The sequence below is a fragment of the Lagenorhynchus albirostris genome, chromosome 6 (assembly GCF_949774975.1).
Source record: "Lagenorhynchus albirostris chromosome 6, mLagAlb1.1, whole genome shotgun sequence".
NCBI lineage: Eukaryota > Metazoa > Chordata > Mammalia > Artiodactyla > Delphinidae > Lagenorhynchus > Lagenorhynchus albirostris.
In genome coordinates this window covers 117254484-117273648 of record NC_083100.1, presented here as the reverse complement: position 1 = coordinate 117273648, position 19165 = coordinate 117254484, and the positions used below count along the sequence as shown (strand labels likewise).

At 41.3% G+C, this 19165-nt stretch overlaps 1 protein-coding gene across 4 annotated transcripts in view; it reads left to right on the top strand.

The window, feature by feature from the left end:
* The first annotated feature begins 9089 nt into the window (after positions 1-9089).
* The window catches only part of PLEKHB2 (pleckstrin homology domain containing B2), a 49412-nt gene continuing 39336 nt past the window's right edge, over positions 9090-19165 (top strand). For 3 of the 4 annotated variants that reach the window (XM_060153126.1, XM_060153125.1, XM_060153123.1), the window contains exon 1: positions 9090-9211. The gene's annotated coding sequence lies outside the window, so the exon portion shown is untranslated. The remainder of the gene's footprint in view (positions 9212-19165) is intronic. The other variant, XM_060153124.1, reaches the window with a different exon arrangement.

Below are 19165 nucleotides of genomic sequence, written 5' to 3'. Positions count from 1 at the left end.
TACTAAACCTATCAGACAAGAAAACATATTTAAAATTCTCAATCAACAGTGTGTCACAGATGCATAAATAGACCAATGGAATATAACAGAAAATTCAGAAATACAAATTATTTTAGGAAGATAGTATCTGGTAAAGGTAACATCTCAAGTCACTGGGCAGAAAGATGGACTGTTTAATAAATGGTATTGGGACAGAAATATAGCCATCTGAAAAAATGTAAAATTGAATATATACCTTACACCATACCAGAATAAAATCCAAATGAAAAAAGATATAAATGTACAACCATGGAATCATAAAGAACAAGAAGAAAACATGGAAAATTATTTTTAAACCATGGAGTAAAGAAAGCCTTTTTAAACTGCCTCTCAAAATTCAGACACCATGGCTATGAAAAACTTTGGTTTGACAAAAATCACCATGAGCATAGTAAAAAGACAAATGATTAACGAGGAAGAAATAGTCCCAACACATATCATAGTCAAAGGGCTAGTCTTCTTAATATTCAAAGAGCTTCCAGAAGTCAGTAAGAGAAAGTCCTAAAACTCAGTAGAAATTGAGAGTTCACAGAAAAAGAAATGTGGCTCATAAACCTATGAAAAAAAAATTTCAGCCTCACTCATAAAAAGAAAAATGCAAGTTAAAACTCTTTGAGGTAGCATCTTTTCACCTATTTGATTGGCAAGCATCAAAAAAAAAATGACTATTGTTGAGGCTGTAGGGAAGCAGACACATTGCTGGAATGGAGAGAGGACCATTTGATGATGTGTATCAAGAACAAATATACAGAAAACTTTTCATCCAACAATTCCACTTCTGGGAGTTGCTCTACAAAGAAATTCTCTGAAGTGTAAAATGAAATAGGTTCAAGTTTATTCATTGCAGTATTGCTAAGAGTAGGAAAATACCCTAAGCAACCCTAGTGTTTGTCCTAAAGGACTGACTGAGTAATATACTCCATAACTCAAGAAAGAAATGAGCAACCTTTCTATATACTGAAAAGGAAATATCTTCAAGGTAGACTGTTAAATGACCAAAGCAAAGAGTAGAACTGCTGTTATGGGCTGAACTGTGTCCCTTACTCTCAATTCATGTGCAGAAGCCCTAAACCCCAGTGCCTCAGAATGGAATTGTATTTGCAGATAGAACCTTTAAAGAGGTAATTAAGTTAAAATGAGGTCAGTAGGGCGGGCCCTAATCCAATCTGATTGCTGTCCTTATAAGAAGAGGAGATTAGGATACAGACAAGATAGATCTATGGACAACCATGTGAGTAGATGACCAAGCCAAGCAAGCCAAGGAGAGAGGCCTCAGGAGAAAGCAATCTTGTCAGCACCTTCATCTTGGACTTCCAGCCTCCAGAACTGTGAGAACATCAATTTCTGTTGTCTAAATTGTCTTGTCTGTGGTATTTGTTATGGCAGACTTAGCCAAATGATTCAACTGTGCTAAAGAAGGTTATGTAAAAAAAGGGGAAATGAAAATATATATTTGTATTTACTTTCATACAAACACAAATAATTGTAAAAATCCAAGAAAGTATTGGGTGGGCCAAAAGGTTCATTCAGTTTTTTCTGTAAGACGGCTCTAGTAGCGCTTAGTTGTCTGTAACTTCATTTGAAACAATTTAGTTAGATTGTATGTGACAGCTGTCATATCAGCATGCATTTAAAAAAAGACATCAAAATTGATGAATTTTTGTGTAGCCATTTTAATATTGAAGATGGAAGAAAAAAGCAACAATTTCGGCATATTATGCTTTATTATTTCAAGAAAGGTTTGAAACGCACAAAAAGATTTGTGCAGTGTACGGAGAAGGTGCTGTGACTGATCAAACATGTCATAAGTGGTTTGTGAAGTTTCGTGCTGGAGATTTCTCGCTGAACTATACTCCATGGTTGGGTAGACCAGTTGAAGTTGATAGCGATCAAATCGAAACAACAATTGTGAACAATCAACATTGTACCACATGGGAGATAGCCAACATACTCAAAATATCCAAATCAAGCGTTGAAAATCATTTGCACCAGCTTGGTTATGTTCATCACTTTGATGTTTGGGTTCCACAAAAGTTAAGCAAAAAACACCTTCTTGACCATATTTCCGCATGTGATTCTCTACTGAAACGTCATGAAAACGTTCCGTTTTTAAAACAAATTGTGATGGTTGATGTAAAGTGGCTACTGTATAACAATGTGGAACGGAAGAGATCATGGGGCAAGCGAAATGAAGCACCACCAACCACACCAAAGGCTGATCTTCATTCAAAGAAGGTGATGTTGTATATATGGTGGGATTGGAAGGGAGTCTTCTATTATGAGCTCCTTCTGGAAAACAAAACAATTAATTCCAACAAGTACTGCTCCCAATTAGATCAACTGAAAGCAGCACTCAACAAAAAGCATCCAGAGTAGTCAAGAGAAAACGCATAATCTTCCATCAGGATAATGCAAGACCATATGTTTGTTTGATGACCAGGCAAAAACTGTTACAGCTTGGCTGGGAAGTTCTGATTCATCCGCTGTATTCACCAGACATTGAGCCTTCGGATTTCCATTTATTTCGGTCTTTAAAAAATTATCTTAATGGAAAAAATTTCAATTCCCGGGAAGACTGTAAATGGCACCTGGAACAGTTCTTTGCTCAAAAAGATAAAAAAGTTTTGGGAAGATGGAATTGTGAAATTGCCTGGAAATTGGCAGAAGGTAGTGGAACAAAAGGGTGAATACGTTGTTCAATAAAGTTCTTGGTGAAAATGAAAAATGTGTCTTTTATTTTTACTTAAAAAACTGAAGGCACTTTTTACCCCACCCAATAGCAGCAGTGCTTACCTGTGGTGAGACTAGGGACTGAGTGGACCCTGAGCAAATCTGGGATACAGGTGAGAATGATCATTTTCAAGGTTTGTTTGTCTTTTGCACTGCATGAATATATTACATGTTCTAAAATTAAATTAAAAATAAATAAAAATCTTATATTTTGATGAGAGTATAAAATGGTATAATCATTTTGGAAAAATGTATGGTCATTTCTTTTAAAAAAATAAGCATACACCAATCCTATCACCCAGCAAATTGAAGGTATCTGCCAAAGAGAAATGAAAGCATACCTTAATGCAAAGAATTGTACAGGAATTTTCATAACAGTTTTTTTTAACATCTTTATTGGAGTATAACTGCTTTACAGCATTTGTGTTAGTTTCTGCTGTATGACTAAGTGAATCAGCTATATGCATACGTATATCCCCATATCCCCTCCCTCTTGCATCTCCCTCCCACCCTCCCTATCCCACCCCTCTAGGTGGTCACAAGGCACCAAGCTGATGTCCCTGTGCCATGCAGCTGCTTCCCACTAGCCAGCTATTTTACATTTGATAGTGTATATATGTCAATGCTACTCTCTTACTTCGTCCCTGCTTACCCTTCCCCTCCCCGTGTCCTCAAGTCCATTCTCCACATCTGTGTCTTTATTCCTGTCCTGCCCCTAGGTTCATGAGAACCATTTTTTTTCTTTTTAGATTCCATATATACGTGTTAGCATATGCTATTTGTTTTTCTCCTTCTGACTTACTTCACTGTGTATGACAGACTCTAGGTCCATCCACCTCCCTACAAATAACTCAATTTCATTTCTTTTTATGGCTGAGTGATATTCCATTGTATATATGTGCCACATCTTCTTTATCCATTCATCTGTCGACGTTCACTTAGGTTTCACAGCAGTTTTATTGTTAATAACCAAAAACTGGGATGAGACCACACATCTACCCTCAGGAGAACAACAGCTAATCAAGCTCAGTGGTGTGCGAGGTGACTTTCAATGCTTACACTGGCTCCCGGAATCCAAGGGACACATTTTCAGGAATTTGGCAAGCCAGACTTTATTAAAAATTGAATTATAGGAACTTGATGTAAAGACAAAAGGAATAAATACTCAAAATTCACCCTTTCCTCATTACCGTCTTGTTGCCTGTACCCTGAGGCTCTTGGCAGCTTTGGGACCTGCCAGGTGGAAACTTGGAGCTACACTAGGCTGAGGGCTCCCTTCCTGCCTCCCTCCCTGGGCATCACCTCTGGAGCCTGAAATCCGCCAGGGCAAGAATGCAACTCATAGGATAATAGTAATCAGGGCTTGATTTATTGTTTTGTTAATTTTATAGATTTATGCATATGATGGAGATAATATTAATAATGCAGATTAAAATTTAAAAGGGGTGGTGTCTGTAGGTATCACATTGTGAGTAGAACAAAAAAATTTACAAAATATTCTCCTAATATTAAAAAACTATTACTATCCTATTCAGCAAAGAAGTCACTCACGTCATTGATAAACAACTGAAGTTCCAACAAGGTTATTTTGCTTTGATCTTACTAGTTAACATAAAGGAAATAGCAACCCAGAGTACTCTGAGACACAAGAACGATAAGGTGTTTAAGCTTTGCAGTAGATTGGTATGCAGCAATAGATAATCAATCATGAGCTCCAGCCCACTCCAGGCTCAGGTCACGAAATCAATCTAGTGATTCATTGTCTGCATTTTTAAACATGGATTAGACTGGAAAATAAGAATGTAGAGCATGTGGCACAAGAGTAAGGGTAAGTATTGTTTGGTAAAAAGTTATTTTTATATAAATTTTTTTACTCATATGTTATGTACTGAGTTATGAAGTAAATTTATTATTGTAGGTGGGAGTCAGACAGTTTGAAAATACTATGCTAAGGCACTTGCCTAGAAGCAGAATTGTTTGGTCATAGGGTACATGCACCTTAAAACTTACTAGGTAGTGCTGAATTGTTCTTTAAAGTGTTTGTAACAAGCTACACTATCCCCACTAAGATTTGAACTCTGGTACCTTCACATATTTGTCACATTTACCATGAAGTTTTAGATTTTTGCCAAACAGGTAGGTATGAAATTGTATCTCAGGATTTTTTTTTTTTTTTTAGTTGAAGTAGTTGGTTTACAATATTGTGTTAGTTTCAGGTATACAGCAAAGTGATTCAGTTATATAGATATATATATTTTTTTCAGTTTATTTTCCATTATAAGTTATTACAAGATACTGAATATTATTTCCTGTGTTAAACAGTAAATCCTTGTTGCTTATCTATTTTATATATAGTAGTGTGTTCAGGATTGTTTTAATTTCCATTTCTTACATACCTGATGTACATCCTTGTAAACAATTTTTGGCTGGAGTTTCTGTTTATTATGGGATAGTTGCCTCAAAGAATTACTGGTTTAAAGAGTATGAAGTATTTTTTTTTTTTTTTTTTTTTTGGTGGTGCCACGCGGCTTGAGGGGATCTTAGTTCCCTGACCAGGGATTGAACCCAGGCCCTCAGCAGTGAAAGTGCAGAGTCCTAACTATTGGGCCACCAGGGAATTCCCAAGTATGAAGTATTTTAAACCTCTTGATATTATCAAATTTTATTCCAGGATTGTACCAATTTACATTTGCACAAGCAAGTGTATCACAGTGACCGTCTCATTAAATCCTTCTATTGAGTATTTCACTAAAAATCCTTTCAAATTTCCCACTATCTTTTAGATAGCTGGTGGGAAGCTGCTGCATAGCACAGGGAAATCAGCTCAGTGCTTTGTGACCACCTAGAGGGGTGGGATAGGGAGGGTGGGAGGGAGGCTCAAGAGGGAGGAGATATGAGGATATATGTATATGTATAGCTGATTAAATTTTTAAAAAATCTTTTAAAATTTGATCACTGAAAATCTATATTTCATTTGTTTTAATTTGCAATTGCTAGATTGCAGGCAAGATTCATTTAAAAATATTGCATTCATTAAAAAATGTTGCATTCACATTTTTTCTTTTGTGAATGATTTATTCATATTTCCTTTGTCTTTTATTTTTTTTTATATTTATTTATTTGGCTGTGTCGGACCTTAGTTGCAGCACATGGGATCTTTGTTGCGGCATGTGGGATTTTTAGTTGTGGAGTGTAGGATCTAGTTCCCTGACCAGATATAAAACCCAGGCCCCCTGCATTGGGAGTGTGGAGTCTTAGCCACTGGACCACCATGGAAGTCCCTTTGCCTGTTTTTATATTGGAGTCTTTTTGGAGTGTTTTTCTTGTCAACTATATAGAAACTGAGGGTTTAATAGGAAAATAGCACTGTTTTCTGCTCACCATCTAGCTGGAGGCAAAGTTTTTGAGAGCACAAAACTCTGTTTTGGTTCTGCACATTGGGTTGAACACAGAGATCTATGTCTCTTCCCTTCCAAGGCCCTATTAAGGTAAAAGAAAATGTATTTGTAAAAGTCCTGGAAAACAAGTTAAGGGCATTGTCAGTTAACCAAACATTTTGAGACAATTGAGCATGAGAGAAAGCAATTGGGGTTGGAGGCTTCTGATTCAAGACGGCAGATCAAGAATACACTTTTACACTTCTATTTTCTCCTTAGACTTTTATGAAATAGATGATAGATGTTTAAAAAATAATAGGCAGCACAGAAAACTGAAGCAGTAGTAGAGGCCCTGGTTGGGTGGGGGAGGGAAAGGACTCACTTTCAAGTGGATGGTTCAAATAGGCAGAAAAACCTGCAACCCAGAGCAAGTGTGATGGGGGCAGAGGGGAAAGGTGGTGAGAAATGGGTCTGTAAACAAGAACAGTAACTGCAAGGCTGCCTGTGCCACAGCTACACCCCATCTCCCTTCCCCATTCTTGTGTGCATTGGGAGTTTCATGCTTATAGTGGGCAAAAACCCAACTGCTCTCCTCAAAAGAAATTGACTCAACTGAAGAAAGCCAAGGCTTCTCAGCAGATGTCGAGGGCAAAATAAAGTCAAATATAAGTGCACAAAACTCATTGTTTCCTACCCAATAGAGGCAGTTCCAGCATTTCCTCATAGGAGGAGCAAAAGTGTATCAAGCTCAGTGGAAGAGCTTCCTATTCCTGAGCTGGACTTTGCTTTGGCTCAACCCACACTCTGTTCTCACTAGAATTGTATGTCTGTTGGGATGGATTTGGGGTACTGATGAAAATTGTGGGGCTGGTGAAGTCCAACTGCTCTACTCTAAGTGGCACATCTGCTATAGATAGATAGAGAGATAGATAGATAGGTGCTGCAGGAAAATAAAAAGTAATCCAACAAAGAGAACATGAGAGCTGTGATTCATTTAGAAAAGGTAAAGGAAGCTGGAAATAAAAGGATGTCTATTACCTCCTGTTACTTGGAAGATTCTCATTCCAGATTATGTGGGATTGGCAGGGGGACGATATTTTACTTCATGTCCTATTTAGCTTTTCTTTTTCAACCACAAGAACGTATCACTTTCTTTTTTGCAATAAAGAAAGAGTACTAGTAATTGGGAAGTGGGGCTAATCAGGTCATAATTTGGTTTGCCTGGGTTGAGGACCACACATTGTATGGAGCCAAGGAGTCAAGCAGCTGATGGAAGCAGAGACCCAGTGTGGTTCCCTGAAGCACACCTTTCAGTATTGGCCACATGTTTCGTACTGGGAGATGTGTGGCTTACCCAACGTTAGCCTTCTCCCTACTGTAATTTTCTTGTCAGCAGGCTTGGACAGAAAGCCAATTTTATTAACCAGAAAACTTACTAGTGGGTGCACCTGCTCCAGTTCCCAGAACATCTACCTTCCCCAAACTGGATTCAAGTATTACTTTTTCTTGTTGTTAAGTTGTTAAAGTGATTTTTAAGTTGTTTGAGTGATGCATTAAAGAAAATTTGGAAAGTACAGAAAAGTAGGAAGAAGAAATAAGTCATGCACAATCCCATCACTCAAAGACAATATGTTAGTGTATTTTTGGACACTCCAAATCCCTGAAAGATAGGTACCTAACACTGAAGGTAGTCAGAGTTAGACTTGTAGCTCTACAGAGAGAGGTCAGTATCCCCCGACGATACTGAGGGACTATACCCTTCACTCAGTTTCCCCTAAAGTTAACATCTTACATAACCATGGTGCACTTGTCAAAACTAAAAATAGCTAATAATTACAATTAACTAAAATCAAGAATTTATTTGGAATTTACAATTTTTTTCACTAACATTTTTTTTTCCCTGTTACAGGATCCCATCCAGGACACTACACTGCATGTGAGTCTTTCTTTGTTTTTCATGACCTTCATAGTTTTGAGGAATACTGGTGAGGTTTTTTTTTTTTAATATTTATTCATTTATTTATTTGGCTGTGCTGGGCCTTAGCTGCGGTACGCGGGATCTTTTATTTGCAGCATGTGGGATCTAGTTTCCTGAGCAGGGATCAAACCTGGGCCCCCTACATTGGGAGCGCGGAGTCATAGCCACTGGACCACCAGGGAAGTCCCTGGTGAGGTATTTTGTGGAATATCCCTCAATCGGGATTTGTCTGCTGTTTTTCTCATAGTTAGACTGGGGCTATGCTTGTTTTGGGGAGTAAGACTGCAGGAAAAGTGACCTTGTCATTATGTGTATCAAGGGTAAATACTATCAACAAGACTTATTGCTGTTGATGTTAACCTTGATCACGTGGTTGAGTAGCCTTTGTCAGGTTCCTCCTCCGTAGAAGTTATTTTTCCCCTTTCCAATACTGCACTCTGGGAGGAAGTGACCATGCACAGCCCACGCTCAGGGGTGCGTGGGTGGAGATTAATACACCCTCTGCATGGAGCATGATTAATTACAATTCTTCTATAAGGAAGAGTTAGCTCCTCTCCCCAGTAATGTATTTAATTATTTATTTACAGCAGAATGGACTCTAATATACTTATTTTATATTCTAAATTATAACTGTGCCAGGTTTGGGCACTGGAAGCTGTTTCAGGTTGACTCCTATGTCCCTTGACAGGCCTACACGCATTATTTTTGAGCATTCCGCACTTCTGGCGCTACACGATGCTCCAATCAGCTGTACTTTCCCCGAAGCAGTTCTAGAGTCAGTCGTTTCTCTAAAGAGCCCTGCCCGGCTCCTTTCACTGGAGGGTGGTACTTATAAGCAAGATCACGGGGCCTACAGTTCCTCTTCAGGTGAAACTTAAGCCTGCGCACCCCGCGCAACAACCAGGCTTGCCCGGGCCCCACCGAACCTCCCGGCCTGCAGTGCGTGCCGTGCGCATGCGCGCCGGGGAGACGTGCCGTCGGACGGCAGCCAAGACGCAGGCGTGAGGCAGTCGGAGACGAGGAGCCCGGCAGTGTCCTTGCGCTCCCGCCCTGCTTCGGTACGTGGCTGCGGCCGGAGGCTTTGCAGGTGAATGTTCCTGTCCGGTCCGGGCGACCCAGACCCCCTCGGGCCGGGCTCACCCACCCCACGCCCTTCCAGGGAGACCCCAGGCCCGCGCCCTCCGTTCCCCACCCCGAGCGTCGGTCCCTCCGGAGCCTCTCCGGGAGACTCCCGTCAGCGCCCCCCAGCCCCACCCGAGTCCTTCCCCTCTCCTCTCCCCTTCCTTCCTCTCCTCCCCACTCCCCTTCCCCCTCGCCTCCCTTCCCCGGATCCCTCCGGAGCCTCCCCTAGAGCCGCCCGCTCGCCGCCCCTCCGGAGCAGACCCCCCTCCCCTTCCCCCTCCCCCGGTCAGTCTAGAGTCTCCCCTGGAGCCGCCCGCCCCGCCAGAGCGCTCCTGCTGCCGCCCCCCTTCCTGCAGGTGATCCCCGCCGGCACCCCGCCTTTCTGCCCGCGGGGCGCAGGTCTCCGTCCCTGCAGCCCGTCTGGTCGAGGGGATTGGGGCTCTTTTTGGTTATCTGGCCGTCCGGAGGTCGCAGCCTCCTTAAGGAGTCCGGAATGGCATTGAAGCTGTGCGCTCTCGGGTGGGGCCCGCCTCCGCTCGTTTCACCTACTCTTGGTTTTGCAGTGTCGTTGGCTCTAAGTGCTTGGTGTTGTATTATAGGTCTTTTTCCACGTTTGAGTCTCTCACCTAACTACATGGGGAACCCCGAAGGTCAGGGGTTTTCATTTCGCGTCAGAGTAGTGTTTTTTGTTTGTTTTTAACCCAAAAATAGAGTAATTTACACAGAAAAGTCTGCATAAATGACCGAATAGTAAAGTTCCAGGTTTTCAGCGTGAGTGGGGGAAAGGAATGAGGTGGGATGATCACAGTGTCAAAAGATCCAGGGGAACATGCATGGTTAATTCCAAACGCTGTTGACTCTTGAGAAGCTTTCGTTGTTTTAATACCTCCTCTGTCTAGGACGCGGTGGAGCCTCTGCCAGGGGGAGCGGCGCTTAGTCTAAAGGGAGGGAAGTTCCTGGGTCTTGGTAGTCTTTGAGGAAACCAGCGCCAATGCAGGAAGTGACTTGTGTAAAAGTCACGAGGGGAATTAGGGCCCAAGCTGGGACTGTTAACTACTTGTTTATTTACGACGCTTAATGTTTGTCTGACAAATTAATGACCAAAATATCTGTGTATGTGTGCATGTGCTTCTGCGACTGGTTCTCTTGTGCTCAGGAGTGGCCCCTGGGCTGGGCTGATGGTTATTGATGGGAGGTGGGTATTGGGAAGAGAGCTGGGCAGGTGCTTGTCTGGGCTTCCCTTGTGCTTGGTGTTTACTCAGTGGGGTAGTGATTCCTTAACTCCCCCCATCTCTGAGGGCAGGAATCAAGCATATGTTGCAGGATTATCCTGGCAGATAAGAGTGTCTCGCACAGTGTAGGTGGTCAGTAAATGCTTCCTGAAGGAGGCTGCAGAAAAGAGCTCAGAACCTGACAATGGTTCTTTACTAGCATATTTTTAATGGTGTTAGCACATTCTGTAGGTAAATTTCCTGATAATCTCAGGGACTGAATTTGTGAAATGTATAGGTCAGTGGTATAGAAAGAACAGATACCACTCTTGAGGTAGTCATATTACTCCTTGGGGGAAGACACAGGTTTCTCTTTTCTTTTCTTTCTTTTTTTTTAAATTAATTTTTATTGGAGTATAGTTGTTTTACAATGTTCTGTTTCTGCTGTACAGCAAAGTGAATCAGCTATACGTATACATATATCCCCTCTTTGTTGGATTTCCTTCCCATTTAGGTCACCACAGAGCACTGAGTAGAGAAGTTTTTCTTGACTCTCTCTAGAAGGTTTGCTATACTTCCTAGCTTGCCATCCTACATTAATATTTGGGTTCTTTCTCCTTTCCTCTGTCTTTTTTCTTTTTTACTGGATGTCTAAAGAAATTAAAGAATTACTTTATTAGTGTCAGTAACTACCAAAAACTGCTGAGTAAAATAAACTATTAAAAATGTTACAAAAAGTGGGCTAGTTGAACCAGTCATGTTTTATTTGTTGTGTATTTGCTTCTGAACTTGATCATGAGGCCAGAGTTGAACTTTCTTGCCTCTTTGTTTTAGTCTGTCTGTCCTTTGATGAGTGCTTATTATTGGGCTTGTTATTAAGAACTGATTGCTACCTGAAATGGCCAACACCACATATGAACTGACTGGGATGGATCACCCAGTCCTTCTTGTCCCCTGTGTCGTTTTGGAGTCCTTGAAGAACAGAGTTTTCCTCTCTTTGATAAGGAAACAACTTTCACAGCTAAAATAATAGTTCTTCTAGTTAACATATTCTGAAAGTAGATTTCCTGATAATCTCAGGGACTGAATTTGTGAAATGTGTAGGTCAGTGGTACAGAAAGAACAGATACCACTCTTTTCTTTTTTTTTTTGGCCACGCTTCGCAGCTTGTGGGATCTTAGTTCCCCGACCAGAGATCAAACCTGGGCTCTTGTCAGTGAGAGCACAGAGTCCTAACCACTGGACCGTCAGGAAGTCCCCAGATATCACTCTTGAGGTAGTCATATTATTCCTTGGGAAGATAGAGTGCTAACTAGAGGAGCCAGGCAAAGTGGGTTTTCAGTTCAAACTGTCAGATTCCAAAGGCAATATTCTTTCTACCTCTTAAGTTGGTCCCTTTTGGATTCAATGATTTTTACAGTGATTTGAGTTCATATTTTAAAATAACTTGAATTGGGGAATTCCCAGGCGGTCCAGTGATTAGGACTGGCTCTCACTGCTCAGTCCCTGGTTGGGGAACTAAGATTCCACAAGCCTCGAGGCGTGGCCAAACAAACAAACCTCAAAAACTTGAATTGTTGAATATGGTTTGTATTTTTAAAACTTTCTGTAGGTTTTATTGGCATGTGAGTAATGTGGCTATTTTGCAACTAGTTTGCTGGCATCCTCTAGAGACCAGCAGCAGATCAGACTTTAGTGAGTTTTAGTTTATGCATTAGATCCTGCTCCAGGGTATAAATAATAGTGAAAGGTTGAAATAAGTTATGGAGAGTGGAGTTCAACAAGGTACGTCCAAAAGCTACTCCTGTTCCTTCAGAGACTAATTTAGTTATGTATTCTGGGAAGGTTTTTGGTTTGATTTTTTTTTTTTTTTCCTTCTAGGTATGTGTTCAAATTTTGACTGTCAGGCACATCTTACTAAGTCTTCTAAGCTATTTGAGAAGCAGCCTGATGTGCTTCTGTCTTCTAGAATGTTTTAGGCAAATTTTAGTCAGGTGGATAGTGAGGAAATAATAGCAAAAATAGTAGTAATAATTGCTGTGGGAGCAGCTACCATTCGTTAGTTTTAGTAACTAACAGGTACTATGCAAACACAAGTTATTTCACCCAATTTTCCAAACATCCTATCAAGTAGATGTTAGTATTCTCATTGTGTAGATGAAGAAATTAAGGCTTGGAAAAGTTAAATAACTTGCCCAAGGTAATTTATAAGTGACTGAGCCAGGATATAAACGCAGTTCTTTTAACTTCAAAGCCTGTATTATGAAACATTAGGCTCTATGAATTTTTCAAAGCATATTATCAAAATCATACTTTATGATTTTTGATTGCTAAGAATATACTAAGTTTCTCCCCCCATTTTAAAGAACTCTTAGAAGGGAGGTTCAAGAAAATGGTGTTCATCTAGGGTTTTTTTTTTTTTTTGTATGTTTGAGGATAATTCAAATTATTGCGTACATGTTCACATTTATCAAAATAAAAAGCCAAATAGCACTTTAAACCTCAGAGTCAAAAAATACTCATTCCCTTTCCATTAACTAGAGACAAACGTTTTCACCTTTTCTTAGCTGCCTTTTTTACATTTATATTCGGGACATGATAACATTGCTGTTGATTTAGATGTAATCTTTGACTTCTTGCCATAGAAGACTTCTGCCTCCTGTAAACACTCTTCTTGAGTCCACCAGACTCTCTTAGATGTCAGGCTCTGTCCCTTCCCCTTCCCCTCCCCCGCCCCCCCAACACTGTCCTCCAGTCTGGACTGGTTTCTTTTCTAGGCCTGTGGCACAGCTGTCTCCCTGGGACTTTCCTTCACCTGCATCCCATCCCCTAGTTCCTCTTGGTTTATGCTCTCATTTTGGTGGAATACATTCTTCGCTAGGCTCTGGAAACAGGGTAGGGTACATGGAAGGTAAATCTTAGGTCTTTCAGCATGCGTGTAAATGTCTTTATTTTATCTACTTGATTGATAATTTGACTGGGTATGGAATTCTGGCTTGAAAATAATTTTCTCTCAGCATTTTGAAGATATTGATCCATTGCCTTCCAGCTTCCAGCATTGTTGATGAAGATGCCCTAATGCTTTGTTTATCCTTTATGTGACCTCCTTTTTGCTCTGGGAAGTTTTTAGGTTCTATTCTTTGTCCGTAGAGTTCTGAAATTTCAGTTATAAACCTTACCGAGGATCTTTTAAAATTCATCTTAATGAACACTCATTAAATGTCTAGAAATGTGTCTAGAAATATATTGTCTAGAAATGTGTCTAGAAATGTATTGTCCTGTTCTGGAAAATGTTTGTATAGTACTTTTTTTTATACTTCTTTTGCTGGTTTATTTGTGAAACTCTCCTGTAAGCAGGATGTTTTATATCCCAGGCTTATCCTGTAAGTTTTTTCATCTCTTGGCCTTTTTTTTCTTTTTTTCCTTTCAGAGAGATTTCCTCCATCATGGTCTTTTCAGTTCTTCTATTTTAAATTTTGGTTAATCACGTTTAACTGAGAGCTCTGAATGTTCCTATTTTAGAACATTTTGGTTTTGTTTTTTGGTTACAATATTGTGTATCATCTTTCTGATAATAGTAATTTTTTAAAAACTTTTCCTTTGCTCCCTGCAATTGTCTCTGATTCCTGTGAGGTTTTTGAGTTTTTTTACTTTTATTTTTTTCAGTCTCTTTAAGCTTCCTCAGATGTCTGAACATACATGCTGTTTCTATTTAAGATATTAAAAAAACTGATTGAAAGTTCATGTGTTTGTTTAAAGTTTATCACTTGATGAGAATCCCTGTAGGGTTTTAGGCAGAGACCAGCTTTTTTTTTTAATATCTTTTTAAAAATAAATTCATTTATTTTATTTATTTTCGGCTGCATTGGGTCTTGCTGCGCGTGGGCTTTCTCTAGTTGCGGCGGGCAGGGGCTACTCTTCGTTGCGGTGTGCAGGCTTCTCATTGCGGTGGCTTCTCTTGTTGCGGAGCACGGACTTCATTAGTTGTGGCGCATGGACTCAGTATTTGTGGCTCGCGGGCCACAGAGCACTAGCTCAGCATTCGTGGCACACGGGCTTAGTTGCTCTGTGGCTTGTGGGATCTTCCTGGACCAGGGCTCGGACCCATGTCCCCTGCATTGGCAGGCAGATGCCTAACCACGGCGCCACCAGGAAAGCCCGGAAACCAGTTTTTTTATAGAAAAAATGTCAGTATCAATGAACCTTTGGCTGTGCCCTTCGTCCAGAGCTAGAGAGTCTGGGAGTTAAGTAAAGGAAGAGGACAGGGAGTTTAAGACATTCACTTACTCTGTTACTCCTCTAAGTTTGGCATCTCTCTTCCACTCTCAGCTACCCCTGGTGTCCCCAAGACTAGAGCCTCAGTGTTTCAGCTTTTCCAGAAAGACGATCCTCAGGATTGGGGAGGGTCGTTGCCTGGATGTGTAGAGGGCCTACTAACTCTTCTTAAAGACTTTCAGTAAATTCTGATATTCTTCCCCACCTTCAGCATTATCTCATACTTCCAGTTTCTGAATCTTTACAGTGTTCTGTGGCTAGAGTTGGCTTGCTGTGTTTTGGCTTATTAGCACATGAAAAGCAGAGAAAGCTTTTTATATTTTATATTAGTTACTACTTGTTCATTTGCCTTTAAAACTTTCTCAGCGTTTTTAGCATCTAATCTGCTTTTGTCTCTGCTGCAATTCTCTTTGTGTTTGTGGATTTATGCCTTGTTTTCCCCTTAACTGTCATTTTAGTTGCGTTTCAGGAGAGAGCAGAGTTAGGTGTTTAATCTGTCACTAATGTTGGAAATAGCAAAGCAGTCACCAGCATGGGTGATCTTTACGTTATTCATAGATCTTTTGTCTTGGATTCTCATTTTTAAATTTTTAAAATATTTATTGATTTCTAGTTTTGGCTGTGTTGGGTCTTGGTTGCAGCATGTGGGATCCTCCGCTGAGGCACGCGGGCTCCTTGTTGCGTGGTTCAGGCTTCTCTCTAGTTGTGGCATGTGGGCTTAGTTGCCCTGCGACATGTGGGGTCTTAGTTCCCCGTCCGGGGATCGAACCCGTGTCTCCTGCATTGGAAGGCGATTCTTAACCACTGGACCACCAGGGAAATCCCTGGATTCTCATTTTAATGTCACTGTTGTGTCTTCTGTCTTTGAAAATAACTCTCATGTGATTTGTAGTGTTTAGTATCAAGAAATATGTATTTTCCAGAAATATGTAATATTTCTATATACTGTAGAGGGAAAAATGGGAAGATGGATTTTTTTTTTTTTTTTTTTTTTGTGGTACGCGGGCCTCTCGCTGCCGTGGCTTCTCCCGTTGTGGAGCACAGGCTCCGGACGCGCAGGCTCAGCGGCCATGGCTCACAGGCCCAGCCGCTCCGCGGCATGTGGGATCTTCCTGGACCGGGGCACGAACCCGTGTCCCCTGCATCGCCAGGCGGATTCTCAACCACTGCGCCACCAGGGAAGCCCGGGAAGATGGATTTTTAAAGTCTGCCTTTTTTTCTTTTTCCCCTCAGAGCACTGGTCCTAGGTAACCTCAACGCAGGGCAGGCTAGCAGGATTCAGGGCCAGGAATTGGTCTAGGCTAATGAGTAGGGTACCTGTTTTAGGCAGTGGCATGTGAATGCTCTATAAGGCTGAGGGCAAGTAGGCTGAGTGATAGGCAATGTTTTCTCCTCCTCTGCTTTGTGGTCAGGGTTCAGGATACATTGGAGGAGCTTGGCAGGGGACAGACTCTAGATAGAAGGATTTAGCTGTGGTCCAGCATAGGTGAGGTGGGTCATTTGGGAGCAGATGAGGCAGCTGCTTATTTAAGTACTTGTTACCCTTGGTGTCTCTTACTTACATGGCCCAGTGTGGGGGTCTGTATTGTGTTACATCTTGCTTATGGGTTGGGAGCCAGAGGCGAGGGTGCTCCTGCTGATGAGGCAGTATGCTCCAGTGGTGATGGGATACCAACACGGTACCTGACAGCAGAGGCTGGTAGGCACAAAGGACACATACCTCTTTAATGGAGATAAAGAACTTACTTTTCTGCCCTCAGAGGACTGCCCATCTTGCGGTCTCTGCTAGATGGTAAAATGTCCAGCCTCAGTCCCCCAAGAAGATGACTGTTGGCTGATAATGTTGCCTGATCTGAGTGAAGACACCACAGGTGCTTTAGGAAGCTCCTTTATTTTATTTTTACTTTTTTAAAATAAGTTTATTTATTTTTTGGCTGGGTTGGGTTTTTGTTGCTGCGTGTGGGCTTTCTCTAGTTGCGGTGAGTAGGGGCTACTCTTCTTTGCGGTGCATGGGCTTCTCATTGCGGTGGCTTCTCTTGTTGTGGAGCACAGGCTCTAGGTGTGCGGGCTTCTGTAGTTGTGGCACGCAGGCTCAGTAGTTGTGGTGCACGGGCTTAGTTGCTCCACGGCATGTGGGATCTTCCCGGACCAGGGATCGAACCTGTGGCCCCTGCATTGGCAGGCAGATTCTTAACCACTGTGCCACCAAGGATGTCCAGGAAGCTCCTTTAATATCCTCTTGGCTTCTTCTGACTTCTGGAGATTGGCTTGTAAGTGCTTGCCCAGAAAGTGCAAGTAACCAAACTCAGCGCATTGCTGAGGGTGTGAATCCAGGGTTCTCTTCCAGGAGTCATTTCTCCCCAGCAGTGTAAGTTTTAGGATGGTTTGAAACCTGTTCCTGCGGTCTTCTCTGCTGCCTATGTAGCAGTACACTTGAGTCCTTAACTCAGAAATCTAGACTTTTTGTCTTAAAAAAGAAATCCTAACATCTTAGACGGTAAACAACAAACATCTCTTACTTGTTAATTCAATAACTGTTTGAATTATTTACTGAGAGGAAGGAATTACACAAATCAAAGTGTTTAACCTTTTTTATTAACCCCCCCGCACCTCCCCCACCCCAGTTGTGAAATTGAAGTCACATTGGAAGGTGTGTTTCTCTAAAACATTCTATAGTGATGTATATGGTTTTAATCATTTTATACTTAGGATGCCTTTTAGTCTCAGTTGGTTCTAATGAACCATAATTATTATTTTCACATTGGCACCCATGTTGTCACAATTTGGCCATTAGATGCCGTTTCTTCAGCTGGTTGACTTTTTTTTTTCCCTGAAATCATCTTTGTTTTTTGACAGTAAGACAACTTAGGCACATCTTGAGGTGTCCTGTCCCTGAATTGTAACCAGCTCGTTTCCAAGGAGTACTGGCTCCTTTTAGAGGAGACCAGTATTAGAGATAAAGATCTGGACATGTGAGATTGTTTCACATAATGACTAATGGTAGACAGGATGATACCAGATAAGAAGCTACTTGAGTCCGCAGAACAACTAGCCCTTTATAAAAAGTCATGGGTTTCTGTTGCTAATTTCAGTTCGGGTTTCTTTCTACCTTGTAATCTAATTTTCTTTTTCTTTAATAGTTTGGAACTATTTTATATAGGCACGCCAGAGATATGTTTATAATGTTGTCCTCTTGATGGAGAAGGTTTTTTTCATTTTAAATTCTTGACTCCAGTGGCCTGAAATTGATTTCCAAGTTGGCTTTTCAGTTTTCTCTTTTCTTAGTACATTTATTTATTTTATTTATTTATTTTTGGCTGCGTTGGGTCTTTGTTGCTGCACGCAGGCTTTCTCTGGTTGCGGTGAGTGGGGGCTACTCTTCGTTGTGGTGCGAGGGCCTCTCATTGTGGTGGCTCCTCCCATTGCGGAGCACAGGCTCTAGGCACACAGGCTTCAGTAGTTGTGGCTCGCGGGCTCTAGAGCAAAGGCTCAGTAGTTGTGGCGCACGGGCTTAGCTACTCCGCGTCATGTGGGATTTTCCCACACCAGGGCTCGAACCCGTATCTCCTGCACTGGCAGGGGGATTCTTAACCACTGTGCCACCAGGGAAGCCCCAGTTTTCTCTTGTTGACATCCCTTGAGCCACATCTACCTGAGAAGTAAAAGAAACCCCGCCTCACCCCAAGGAAATGCCAGAGAAAACATAGGCACGATATCTGGCAACTCAGATGCTGACCCATACAATTAGTAGATAACTGGAAAGCTCTAGGTCCTTAAGGAACTCTGTTTTTAACTCTTTATTCTCCTGGATGCTACTGGTGGTGGTGTTAATCTTACAGCCACCTAAAGTTGTTGCACTCGGATTCTTGAAGACCTGTGAATAAATGAAGCTGTTCTTAATATCATTGTTAGGCTGAGCTGACATTTTGACTATTATGATTGTCAGCAAATAACAGCCAAATTAATATCAAGAATCATGAGAGATTTTAAAAAATTTACCACAGAAGTTCGGGAGACTCCTTCCTGTTGCATCACATTTTTGCACTGTTCATTTGGTTCCATAACCAACTCAGAAGGTACCAGCACAGTTGTATGACAACATTTCAGTCAGGTTTTAAATTTGTATTGTATCTAGGTAGCTCCCAATACATTCTACAAGTAATTTGTGATCTAGTCCCAGCTATTTTCCAAAGAAAAATAAATGAGTTTATGTTATGATCGTAGGAAGTTTTAGTATAAATATCCAGGATTTGGCATGAGTTGAATACGTGTTATATACCCTTCCAGTTTTATGTTCTGGGGTAATAGTATCACTGCAGAGATGTGATGCTATCTATAACACTCCATCCTCTATCTTTTTAGCTTACAAGTGTAACCTGTTTCTTCCATTAGAATGTCAGCTAACATGAAAGCAGGGGTTTTAGCTTGGTCAC